Source organism: Akebia trifoliata, chromosome 2 (assembly GCF_017979445.1).
Source record: "Akebia trifoliata isolate Shusen 1 chromosome 2, ASM1797944v1, whole genome shotgun sequence".
NCBI lineage: Eukaryota > Viridiplantae > Streptophyta > Magnoliopsida > Ranunculales > Lardizabalaceae > Akebia > Akebia trifoliata.
This window is the reverse complement of record NC_141376.1, coordinates 10444444-10458781: the sequence shown is the minus strand read 5'-3', so window position 1 is coordinate 10458781 and position 14338 is coordinate 10444444. Positions and strand designations below refer to the sequence as shown.

The 14338-nt window shown below is 34.5% G+C and overlaps 1 pseudogene across 2 annotated transcripts; it reads left to right on the top strand.

Moving 5' to 3' along the window:
* Positions 1-7879: 7879 nt before the first annotated feature.
* LOC147409475 (E3 ubiquitin-protein ligase ATL6 pseudogene) lies at positions 7880-14250 on the top strand (annotated as a pseudogene). Of its 2 annotated transcripts, none has more exons than XR_015174025.1 (2): positions 7880-9383; positions 14118-14250. The product of XR_015174025.1 is annotated as an E3 ubiquitin-protein ligase ATL6 pseudogene, transcript variant X2 (transcript). The 2 variants fall into 2 exon arrangements; XR_015174022.1 differs by lacking the exon at positions 14118-14250 and adding an exon at positions 10582-10829.
* The last annotated feature ends 88 nt before the right edge of the window (positions 14251-14338 follow it).

The window sequence follows — 14338 nt, the reverse complement described above, 5'->3', positions numbered from 1 at the left end:
AATAAGATAAATTATGCTGATTGCATGACGAGCCATTTATCCCTTGTGCTTGTTATATACAAATATTTTAATATGTAGATAATTTCTTGTCAAGATGAATATTTCATAATTGACATGATAGTTCTCCAATAATTTTTCTGCCAAGGATTGGTATTTGCTTAGAGGTAAGATTCCATCTATTACCCATCAATGATCCCATTTTGCTAGTCTTTTTGATGCATTAGTTTTCCTTTCCATATTATTTATCTTTTGTGAAATGTGAACTCTTTCAACTACGTACAGCCGGTCAAGACACATCATTGCATTAGAGATAAAGGAAGAAGAAAAGAATAATGAATAAAACTAATACTTTACATTGACTTTGAAGATGTCAAGTCTTAAGAAATTTGTAAAGACAATGAGAATAATGGCTGGCGTTCTTTCCGTTATGCCTGTGGATACTTTATTTGACCTCAGAATAATAAGGACTTCCTTCAAGATATTCAAGTTCAATTTGTTCACCTGAATGCTTATGAGAGCCATCTTCCTTCTTCTAGAATATCTGGCACTATCAATTTCTTCTATGATTTCTTGGGGAGGTCACAAATCTTAAATGAACCCCACGAACCCTAATCAAACCAAAATGAGTTTTGTGTGCGAAAAAATGAAAAAATTACTTAAAGGACCTCATGGAGGGACTTCTTTTTAAATGGTCCCTAAATTTTCAACGGTAATTTTGTCGGAGCAGGACATTTAGTAAACTTTTCTTTTCTAACTAGCCCTCACTATTGGCGAACTCACTGCTTGTTTATTTACTGTCGAGTTCATCACTTTTAAAATAAAAAGTGGTGAGCTCGACACTGGTAAAATCCACCCATTTTTAATTTCTGAGTTTTTTTTTTACTAAAATACATGAAAATATATACTAAAAACTTGAGATAATGACTTGTTTAGATGATTTCAACTTTTGATCAATTTTCATATAAAAATTAAGAAAAAAAATGAAAAAATCATGCTTTTTTACATACATCTTCAAAATGTTTGAGAAAACCCTTAAAAATGATTTCTTCTTTGTTTTTAAATCATTTTTGACTATATGAAGTCTCTAAAACTCGATTGAGAAACTAAAAATCTAATTTTTTTGATGAAAACGATGAGTTCGAATTGTTAGAACGTTCAATCATGAGGAATGTGGGAGATGAGGTCTAGAGACCGTTAAGAATAGAAAAATTACTACATTGACTATTAAGAGACTGCCCAAAATTTAGGGACTATTTAGAAAGAAATCCCTCCACGAGGGGTTTTAAGTAATTTTTCCCAATATATATATATATATGGCAAAATTTTCACTATCAAAATAAGAAGAAAAAAAAATTCAAATTTCATGCCTCCTTAAGAATTGGTCCACATCCCAAAAGAGATGTAGGATACCCAGCACTAATACAAATTAAGTACAGCTTTTAGAGGATGTTAAAAAAAGGACCATTTAGAGCAACTTCAACACATCTGCCAAAACCTCTTCCATTTCCCTCAACTACCATTTCGGAGTGCATAATACATTAAAGGGATCTCTAACGCAGTTTTCCAAACCCTCTTCTCCATTTTGGAACTTTAAGTTTTCAAACTCCAAAATGCAAGACATTTAGAGCTATTCCATTTTTCTTTTTTGGTTTCAAATTCTTGATAGTTGATAGGATTTTCATTTTGGATTAAATTAAAAAATAAATTAAAACATTTATAAGTCACCATTTTGGAAGGCACCTGTTGGAGTACAAACACCTTAAATATCCAGAATGATAATCCATAATGCTCACATCCTCCACTATGGAATATCAAAATAGAGTTTCCCCTTAAAGTTACTCCTAGGGTTTTAGATCCATACCTCTGTTGGTCTAACACATTGCAAAACAACTTTGAGGTTGTGGGTTTAAGTCCAATTTACTCATTAAAAAAAAAAAAAAAATTTAAAAATAAAAGGAGATCACTTACCTCTTGGGATAATCCTTGGCAGAAAACTCAAAAACACCATCTTCTCACTAAAAAGGCAAAATGATTCACCCCTTCATATCTCATCGAAAATCCAATGAAGTTTTTAGTGTTTTTTTTTTTTTTTAATTTTTCTTTGGGGCAGGCCGTCTCCAATTAAGAGACATGGGATAGTGAGACAGTCACACGAATTTCTGCTATTGTTACGAAGAGGAAATATTTTAATGGATCAACACCTGCGTTGATTGATCGACCTTCAGCTAAACTAAAACATTGATCAACTAATTTGAATATATTTGAGGTTTGAATCTTGGAGGCACCGATTCAAGATCATAAGTACAGATGGACCTCAACTATAAATCGGCGGCGAATAGAGCTCCACATGTAGAATGATTGTGGGCATGCCTCCTACATGTGCATACGATCCAGATTTGACTGACAAGCATCCAGTGACATTAACCTAACATATGGAAAAAACTTTGAAGTCGCAGCCCGCTTCAAAATTTGCATTAGATTACACGTGGGATTTATAAGGAAATATTTCAAATTTTGGAAGAAACGTAGGGATGTGAAATAAATTTAAAACACCACGTGTCTTCAAATGAAGAGGGTTCCTTCACAATTTGAAACGGGCAACCTGCTTCAAATTGTGAAGGAACCGTTGCATTGGATTACACCTGCCCGCTTCAAAATTTTGAAGGAACCCGTTACATTGGATTACATGTGGGATTTATAAGGAGGTATTGGACTCCATAAGATCCTTCATGTAAAATGAGTGGGGCACGAAACTTGGAAGTTGGAACATATCAACGTTCTCAAGAGTGTTATTATGAGCAGGACACAACGCAAGAAAGTCAAGGATTTGAAAATTTATGAATTGTTAACCAATGAAGGTCTACACGTGATCCTAAGCTTAGAAAACCCTACAATTTGCAAAAATTAAGACTAGATTGTATCTGTAGATTCAACCGTGGGATCTAATAATCAAATTATCATCTAAATTTAGGACAAAATCAAGAGTAGGGGCCACACAATTAGTTCAAGAAGCCACAATTAAAATGCATTGGCATTGCAGTTAGTTGTACATTTAACATCTTAATTGCCTCTTTTGTTAACAACAAATTCAGGTATTTTACATGAATACCTTTGTAAGCCAGGAATATACATGAAAAAGATAATTTGACAATGTTTTGCGATCACTCCAATTACGGAAGCAATGAACTTAATGTTCAAATGTAGTGGGTGGTTTTAAATTAGAGTCCTTTTTGCTGATTTACCTCGAACAACTCCTGGGCTCTCTTCCTACACGCACATGTAAGAGTACTAGTGGTACCTGTTAAACACCTTCCGACGCTTATTTTTAAATTAAAGTTATAGTAAATATTATTTAATAACTTTGACCACCTTCCAAAAGTCCTTTCTCTCAAAGCCTCCTTTCTTATTTATGGAGCAAACCGTTTCCTTAACTCCCTCTTTAGCCACATCACCATTTTCCTTATTCATGGGATTTGAACTCATATTTCCTCTAAATCATTGGGCTTCTAAATGAAAAGTTCTTCCTTACTAAGAAGTGATTCCTTTACGAAAGAATGTGATTGATACATTCAACCACTCCAAAATTCTCGATATTATTTTCCGATTTTAACTCAAGATAGCTCGTCCCATTATTCTTCTCTGGACCGCCCCTCCTTGCCTTGAATGGGCAAATCCTCAACTTGACTCAGATACTCTATACTGAGTAAAGTCAATGAATTACTTAGGTATCATACATTGAGGCAATATCAAACCTTTCTTTACTTGGCCACCAAACCTAAGGTTGTAAACGGGGGCATATTGGTTTAGATACAACAATATCTAAATCCAAATCCAAAATCTTGTATTTGATATCCGAATTCGAATCCAATTATCCTATCGGATATTGGATAATATCCGATTAGAATTCAAATAATTTGTATATATATATATATATAATAAAATAAAAAAACATATTTTTTTCTTATCCAATTGATTTTTCATTATTAAAAAAAATTATTATATATTATATTATTTATATAATAAATAAATAAAATAAAATAAATATATTATATTATTTATATAAAAATTAATCAAATAAAATATTATATATTATATATTATTTTGAATCGGATATTATCGGATTTGAATTGTTAATATCTGAATCTGTATCCGATAAAGATTCGAATACATAAAACTATCTGAATTCGAATTTGATATTCGAAATTTTGGAATAAAATCCAAAATTTCAAAATGGATTCGAATTTTCAACTATCCATTGACACCCCTAACCAATCCGTCTCAGATTCTGACATAGTAAGGTCCAAATCAAATTCATCTTTTACCATACAAAAACATGATTGGATTCTATAATAAAGTTGGATTGATAAAAATAAAACATGTTCTCTCTCTGTTAGTTTCTAGCAAACCAAAGGTTCAACTATTAACCTAAGTGAATTGTGAGCTATTTTAAATATCAAACATTGTAATTTGTCTTTTCGTGATAATTTTTTTAACAAAATCAAATCTAAGGAGCAAATGTTGCATCTCTATGCACAAATCCATAACATAAACAAAAGGGTGCAGCGCAATTGTTCTCCTTATACTGGGCTTCGAAAAAGAAAAAAAAAAGAATAAAAGTGTGAGATAAGGGTTAAGATTGATGGTGAAGAACTTGAGAGATGAATAAGATGTAGCATAGAATGGATTTGGGTTAATTTGAAAAAAAAAAAAAAGGAAAGAGAAAGGGGATGGAGTGCCTTCCAACATGAGTTCAATGCAATTTGTCTACCATGCACCGGAATGTTGCAAGGTTCTTTGACAGGAAATGCAGAGCTTATATTCTCTTTTATTTTTGAGAGCTTCTATTAACACACCAACTTTTACTTATAACACAACAATCTATTTGTAAATTACTATTAAATTTCAGAAGGATTGGTGTATTGTAAGTGAAAGATTGTGAGCCAATAGAATCTCTCTATTTATTTATTTTTTCTCTAACAACTCATTTAAATACAAATCGACCCAACCAAATTGAAACAGATTTCGGCCATTGTCCAATTAACTTGATAAATTTTTTATTCGATCATTCATTCTATTTTTAGGACTTTGATTTAACCATGTTGGTCCATTGCAAAGTCACCAAAGGAGTATCAAACAGTTCGAGGTAAAACCAAAGTTTCAAGCTTATCATATTGTACACCTGGGCCAATTGTAGTAGGCAGAAAAACTCTTTCCTATCTTAGTAGCGAAAGTTTCATGACTACTTATCCATGTGGCATTAAAAAATAGAAAAAACCCTTACTAACTTAAGTAAGATTTTAAACCTTACTAATGGTCGTTTTGCTCAAATGGATTACCGCATTAGCAATCCAAAACCACAGCCCTCTAGTAAGGTTAGTGGGACTCAAGAAGGTGGCATGTGTAAACGCACGTCTCTGAAGGTCTTATTTGTAATTTAAAATAATAATTAAAGGGTGGTTTTGAATATTATGTAATAAAAATGATGTTTTTGTAATTTTTCAATGTGATTTTAGGGATACTTGATTGCAATTTTCTTAGTTTTTGAGAAAAATGATTCTAATTATATTAAGTTCAAATTGGAATCCAAATTTTGTTGCCGAACCATGCACTTCTCATCCACTCTCTCATTATAATATTAAAGATGATCTAATGCCCCATGATGTAGAACACAAAATTTTAGTTATTTAAAAAAAAAAAAAACTTTAAAAGAAAAATGAAATAGGATAGAATCCTGATTGTGTTGGAGAATTGAAAGTTGAAACCCTCATCCTACATCTCAATACATGTCATGTAAGTTACAATCCAAGGAAATTTTGAAAAGGAGATATTTTAGGATTTGTTTGATTTCAGGAAAATATTTATCTGGCAAATACAAATGATTTGTGACGCAAATAATGTACTAGTAAATCTTTTTCCAATATAGGAGTACATCATGACAAATCACACAGAAAATCTCTTTGTACACTTTGATATAGAGTGGGTTGTATAGTTTTTGGCTTTTTTTTTTTTCGCTAATTCAAACTAACTTTACTAACTTGGTAAGATTTCAAATCTTACACCCATCGTTGAGGTCACCTTGTGGCATCCAAAAACATGATCCTATGTTATGTAGAAGATAAAATTCTATGAGATTATTAAAAAAGATATTCAAAATGGTTATTTTTCACGATTAAATTTTAATAAAAATTTGAGAGTTCAATGATAGTTCAATAATTGTCCATTTTTAAAACATTGGATCAAGCACCGAATTTTATTTTTTCTTCCGAATTTGAGTTTTTTCATGAAAACTAGATGGCTTTGGTGTTGGATTGCAATCTTAAAGGACCTTGGTGGAGGAATTTATTTTTAAATACTCCCTAAGTTTTGGATTGTAGCTTGATAGGATATTTAGTAAACTTTTTATTTCTCAAGGGTCCCTCATTATAGGCGAACTCATTGCCTTTTTATTTATTGTTGAGTCCACCACTTTTTGTTTATTGTCGAACTCATCGTTTTTTATTTATTTATTATCGAACTTGACAATAAAAAAATGGTGAACTCAACATTGGTAAAATCCACCCATTTTTTTATAAAGGTTTTTTGATTAAAATACGTGGAAAGATCAACTAAAAATTTGAGATGATGGCTTGTTTAGATGATTTTAAACCAAAAGAACCATTTTTTTTTAATCTATTTTCACCCAAAACTAAGAAGAAATTTTTTTTTGGAAAAATCCTAGTATTTTACATCTTCAAAATGTTTGAAAAAACACCTTGAAAATGGCTTCTTCGTCTTTCTTAGGTCCTTTTTGGTGGAATGGAATCTCCAAAACTCAATTGAGACGCCAAAAAACTATTTTTTTTATTTTATTTTATGAAAACAAAGAGTTCGACGGTTAAGACATTCAATCGTGAGAAATATGGGAGATGAAGTCCATTGATTGTTAATAAAAGTAAAGTTTACTACATGAACTATTAGAGACTGTCCAAAACTTAGGGATTATTTAAATAAAAATAAAAAAACCCTCCACCAAGGTCCTCTAAGTAATTTTTTGTAAATTTTATCAATTTTGATTCTTACCACTTCCGATTATAAAATTAATGGAATTGGAATCAATACTAGGGGCGGATTTACAGTGGGCACGGGGGGGGGGGGGGGGGGGGGGGGGGCACTTATCCCACAAGAATTTTCAAAGTCTATGGATTAGTGAACTATTGCAACAGATTTTAACGGTGGATAAAAAAATCCATTATTATTACCCCCACAAAAAAAAATAAATAAATAAATTCCACTCTTAGTTGTCCCCCAATTTTTTGTCCAATCTTGGTTGCCCCATGGGAAAAATCTTGGCTTCGTCCTTGATCGGTGCTATCAATAATTTTCTCCTTAAAAAATTCTTGTTCTCAAATGAAATTCCAATCAAAATCGTCAACAAGAACTTGGCTAGTATTGGTCCAATGTAGCAGTTTAAAATCGATAGGAATGGAGAATTATCATCGTACGAAAAACAAAATTGATGATTCCAATTAGAATTTTACTCGACAACAAGAATTATTTTGGCAGTTTAAAATCAATAGGAATCGAAATTGGAAGGGACTTGTTACCTACAATAAATACGTCTAAGAGTAAGTATCTGAAAGTATTTTGGAAATAAGGTGGCTACTTAATGACTTCACGTAACATGGTGGGATGGTCCATGCCGTCCGGGACTAATCCTAGATAAGGTTAGTCTTTAGGTCCCGATGGCTTGTCCGCTATCACCCGCCTTAAAGGAGAAAAAAAATTGGTAAAATAATATTTTTTTTAAGGGCATTTTCGGTGCGAAATTCAATTTTAAATATTTATTGCACCTTAACGCGTAAGGGTGAACGCTAACAATACCCTACTGGCCGATATTGACAAACAATACGTTAGTTGACCAACATTTAGCAGCCCATTGGCCGTATGCTTACATCAACTTAGACTTGAGAGACGCACAATAAATAAAGACAGAAAACCAAGTCGTCTTCAACCATACAGGTGCCACTTGTTCTCCAGTACAACCTTCCTCCTTCTTAAGCATTACCTGCTTACACAACACGCATTTCATCCCCCAAAAAAAAAAAAAAAAGTACCATCTCAAACTCCACATGTCAAGGAAAATAACAAGAACAACAACTGCCGTCAGATCCCTCGACTGATCGACTTCTGTGCAACAGCAAATCATGGGATCATCATTCCCCTTCTACCCTCTCTTGCTACTGCTGCTGCTGCAAACCACACCGTTCGCGGCTGCACAACCAAACAGAGACACCTCATCAACCCCAAACACATACAACTTCAATCCCACTACAGCGATCATCATTCTCGTTTTCATAATCGCCTTCTTTTTCATTGGTTTCTTCTCTATATACATCAGCCAATGCGCAGCCAATCATCCTCAGCTGGGTGGGAGCATCCGTCGGATGAACCTGTCTCTACGGTCCAGACGGACAGTTCGGGGCCTTGATCCGTCCATGATCCAGACTTTTCCAACGTTTATCTACTCTGATGTGAAGGGGCTCAAGATAGGCAAAGGGGCGCTAGAATGCGCCGTGTGCTTAAACGAGTTCGAAGATGACGAAACCCTTCGATTGCTCCCCAAATGCGACCACGTGTTCCATCCTGAATGCATCGACGCTTGGCTCGCTTTTCACACCACTTGCCCTGTATGCCGTGCGGATCTACTGCTGGATTCTGGTCAAACCACAGCCACTACTTCCGCCGATTTGACACACGTTCCGGATCACGATGACGGATCAAATATCGAGAATCGTGAATCAGAAATCGACGAATCGCAGAATCAGATCTCGATCCGTGTAACTGAGGATTGTAGTAGAGATATACAGCCTGATGTTATAAATCCAACTCAGATTCCGATCCAGAACCGTCCAGCAAGATCGAGAACGATGAGACCGCGAATAACTGGAAAATTTCCTCGATCGCACTCCACAGGGCACTCAATTGTTCAACCTGGAGAGAATTGCGAGAGATTCACGTTGAGATTGCCAGAAAACGTGAGAAAGCAGATTGTGAGTGGGAAGCTGAACCGTACGATAAGTTGTGTCTCTTTTCCCACCGGAGATGGGTCAGTTTCCGGTGGAAGTAGTCGCCAGGGTAACCGGAGCGGTGGCGTCGAGGGGAGCAGTCGGTGGAAGAATTATCAACAGTTCTTGCGGACGAAGTCAGATCGGTGGATGTTCTCGATGACGCCGCCCTTCTTCTTAAGGACGTCTTCCGTTAAGTCGCCTAAGATGGCTGACGGAGAGGGTTCGTCTACTCGAAAGGTTGTTTTCTAGTTCCGTTAAGACTCCGTTTGATTGTATAAGCGCCAAAAGTGATGGTGATGACCAAACATCAGGTCGGCATGAAATTTGATGGATCAGGTTTGGATTACATCTAATTTGTAAAGAATTTTTTTTTTTTTCAGTCTTGATTTTTACTATTTAAGATTTTATTTATATTATTAAACTAAAACTCTGAAATTACTTTAACCATTGAGACTGCTTTAGTTGATATTTAACAAATCTTTCCCTCCCCACCCACCCACACACACAATTTTTCTATTATTTTTTTCCCTAAGTAATCTCATAAATATCATAGTTTATCTCAAAAGTTTGGGATAATAAGGCAGTTTGAATATGGTAAAAAGAAGTACATCATAATTGAATTGGGGTCTTTATTGGTGGACCTTGGTCCAATAAATGTGTTTAAATTACTCGTGTTTGGGTTGGGCGAGTAATTAGAGTAATTCAAAACCATAAAAGAAGAAGAAAAAGGGTGGAGTTGCGGCCAAAAGTAAGTTTTGACCCATCAAGAAGAAAAAGAAAGAGTTCAATCTTTTTTTTTTTTTTTTTCTTCTTTTTCATTTTTTAGAATCCAATGAACACATAGAACGAAAAAAATGATTTATTTTTTTTAAGGGATTGCATGCAATTGGTACAAGGTGATCTTCAAGTCAACTAATTGACCTCTAAAAGAACTTATGGAAGCATAAATATACACTCAAACTAGGTTGACATGTTGTATACACTACAATCATGAAGCCCGTGGAGAGTTATCTTCAAGTCCTAAGATGGAGATATGTGTATTTAGGGATACATGCCAATCTAAGTAATTGGGATGACTTCTGAGCAGTGAAAGTTCAGAAGAACTTGTGCGGCATAGTTTCTACTATGTGAGAATAGAGAAAAATATTCCTTGAGCCACTAATTTTGGAACACAGCATAGGGTCGGGAGAGTGAGTGTTCGGTAACAGAAAGCTTAAGGTTGGGAAAATACTTTCTTGAACGTTGTGTCATACGGCAAAATCCTTGATTTCTAGGGATTTATGCACTATTTTGGAAGAGATTCATATATGAGAGTTGCTAGATTTAAAGGGATTCAAAAGGGGTTAAAATCCTAATTAAGTATAGTTACTTAACTAGGACAAGATCAAATGGGAAACATCTAAAAGGGGGATCCTATCCCATCCTTTATAAATATGACATTCATGGACATTCAAAGGTACGCAATTTCACTTATAAAAAATTCTGCTAAAATTGTTTTGTGGTCAACTTGAGTGTTGGAAAATTTGTGGTGCAGGCACACCCAAGAGGATTGCAAAGAGCACAAGATGAGAATCTATTGGAGGTTGCACAAGGTAGAGCAAAAAATTGCCCTACGAAGCCCAACATCGATCTGTACATTTCGTGTTTGGATGTCATGCATATTACATTTTGTGTTGATGTCATGGATGTTCAAATTGGGATACAACTTTACACTATAGATGTCGCAAGGGCAAAAATCCTCTGCCTACTTCGAGATCTGTAAAATCTAATGATGCTTTCTTACTCCTCTAAAGTCTCCTGGGTGTGCTTGCAACACAGAGCCTCTAATGTCCAAGTTAAATCACATAACAAATTTGCTAGAGTTTCTATGTAAAGAAATTGCATACCTTTGGTTTGAATAGGTGTGCCTTTTCATACGGAATGGGATGAAGATCTCCCTTTTAGATGTTTCTAATTCTATCCTTATCCTAATTAAGCAATCTTTGCTTGCTTAATTATGATCTTATCCCTTTTCGAAATACTTCTTCCCTTAGGATCCTTCTAACAATAGATATCCACAACACCTAAAACCCTATAAATCAAGGATTTGGGATGATCTGTAATGGCACATCGTTTGTTCCTTTTGGTACCATCCTCCACTGTGCCGAGTTCTAAGCTGACCTCCCAAGAGCTCACAACTCGATAAATCCATGTTAGGTTGGCCCTCCAAGTATCCTATGAAACGCATGTCACCATCTTGGGGTTTGCTGATTTGACCCTCCACAAATGTCCAAATGATTAAATTGAAAAGTTATAAATTTAAATCAAATCACTGATTCAAGGAAGGTCACTGATCCTGGAGAGTTGGTTTTTGTTTAGAAACCCCATAGTTATATTAGTGCTGCATTCATTGTCAAATGAAGTGAAAGTCTCTCATCCTTGGTTTAAATCTTGTATTTTCTTGATTATTGTTCATCACATGAACTGCTAGATCTAGAAAAAACTAGAGAGATGAGATGGCAACCAAATCATCGGGCTTTTCATAGTGCAAGAAGAAAATGAGGATTGTTCTCTTTCCTCTTTCCCAGATTCATGCACAAGCAAGTAGCATGATCTATGTCCCTAGATCAATATTAGAGAAGGAAGAAAGATGAGAGCACCCTTTAGTTGGATACATGTTTGGAAGCATCTCTACTGACAAGGCCGCAAAGCAGCAATAGCCAAAATGTGAAAAAAAAAAAAGGTTAAATGGAGGTTTTGTGACTAAACTTAGGTTTTTTCTTATCTAAATTATTATGCCTTCAGGAGGATTGTGAAAGGATCAGTAATATGGCAGTATGGACGATAGGAGGCCATCCATTATTCCTTCATGAATGGAATCCAAGGTTAAAGCCTGAAAGGGAGCTCTTTAGATAAATACCACTATGAATTCGGCTGCAAAATTTGCCTCTGCAATTATAGTCATCATAATCATTTGGGATGATAGCAAACTGCACTGGGCACCACTTACATTCAGATCTTACAAACTAAAGTTTTGAGGTTAACATGTATGGAGACTGATACAAGCTGCAAATACATCAATTTCAATGGAAGTCTAAAACCTCTTATGATCGAGCAATTATTTGTGAATAGAAACCAATTGTCCTACATATGATGTAAAGTTGGGAAGATGACCAATTTTCAGGCATTGGAACTCTAGGAGCAAAATTTGTTGGATCCCTTGAAACATCACAAGAAATCGGAGTCTATTCTTTTGTGGCAAATCACAAACTATGAAACCAAATTCAACCAAGCAAATCCAATGAACCCGATAATACAATCAAACACCAAATGATGGTCTTTGTCTAGATCAGAAAATCACATCTTGAATTTGCCCTAATTTTTTTAGAAATCTCTACATCCTATCACAATGCATTTTTCTAGACCACCAAAAAAAAGTGCATAACCACAGAGTCCTTGGGAAATTATGTTAATTGTTGATTTGAATCTCCCATTTTTGTCACTCGCAAGCTCGCCCTTGTAGCCTGCAAAAACAGAGAGATTAAGTATATTACCTGTACGGGCAAGTATAACTAGTGGAATTTGTTCAAATTATTTTACCTCTTTATCCCAATCACATCGAGCCGTGATGATTACCAATATCAAAGTCTGAACCGCAGTCCCACCAGTCATCCCGGCCCATATACCCTATAGGCCATCCATTTCATATGTACTCATTAGAACAACCAGTCATCATAATTATTTATTATAGAGTAATAGTTGATCATGATCTCTCTTTTCTTTTTTATTAATTACTAGGAATGCAAAATTAGTGATCATTCATCGGTAAGTGAAGGCGAGTTTTGAACCAAGGTCATGGTATTAACAATCATAGGCTTTACCCATTGACTCAACAATTACCTGTACATGCAAGTACAACTAGATATCTTTATCGTAATGTAAAATTAATAAAAGTCACAATTACACTTTTCTCTATGGTGTCAAGATCCATTGATTCAGCAAAAGCAATCCATAAAAATCATGACTGTCGAATACAAAAGCCAATTGAATGTGCTGAGACTACAACACCTTTAAAATAAATTAAAGTGTTCTTATCCCAACAATTGAATTTCATGCTTAATAGATTATATTTTTTATGAGTTACTTTGCTTATATCCAACCCTTCTTTGGTGTTTCAATTTCTTCAACTGCCTAACTCCCGCTCTATTTGATGTAGGACATGTATAGTTCTAGTTAAACTCCTAACTAGTTTCTATTCTAGTAGGATTTATTTCTATTTTCTAGTTCTAGTAAGATTTTTATTTCATTCTGACTTTAAGAGTACTATTTTTTGTTTTATTTCTATTTTTGTTTAAATTTGTTTTTATTCTTTATGTTATAATTAGAAGTATTTAAAAACTGTTCAAATTGAGTTATAATATATTTAGAAAGTTATTATATTACAGTTAAGTTAGGAAAGTTACTTTTTAATATTTTAAAAGATTTTTAAGTTGTTATGATGAAATTATCTATATAAGAAGTTTCACACACGAATTTTGATATATTAATTGATAACAATTCATTCGTTAAATTTTCGATTTAGCTATTTCTCTGGTTTGAGGAGTCGTTTCACTATAAATCTCATAGTTACATAGCCATTAAATAGAAAGATCCTAAAAAGAATTTTAATCTTAATTAAATTACTATTGATCATATTATCCCTCAGTCGAATTAATAATTACATAAAAAAGGGAATAATCTTTTAAATTAAGATTCTTCTATATTAAGATAAAGTCTTCAAATGATGCCACGTGTCCACATTGGAATGCGTATTGATGATGCGAATGGATGATCTGAATGGGAGGTGATTTATCCCTCCAAATCATTTGGCGAGTCATTTTATCGGGACTTTTTTTGTAATACAAATACAATAGTGTGCCACATAAATCTTTAAAAAAATATATATAACCTATCAAATTCATGATTTTAACTCGGTATCAGAGTTGAACAAGATCACTCACAAGTCACTTTTATGACCGATATTTACTAGTTTACATTCAATTTTTTAACTTTTTGAACGAGATATCTCAAACATATTGGAAAACTGATCAGAGACGGCTCGGTATCGGGCTTGGACGAGACGGGACGCAAATTCCATGGGTAAAGTCCACATGTCAAGGAAAAATAACAAGAAGAACTGCCGTTGAGTCCCTCGACTGATCGACTTCTGTGCAACAGCAGACCACGGGATCATCAACCGCTTCAACAACTGCTGCTGCAAACCATACCATTGGCGGCTGGGTGGGAGCATCCGTCCTACGAACCGGTCTCAA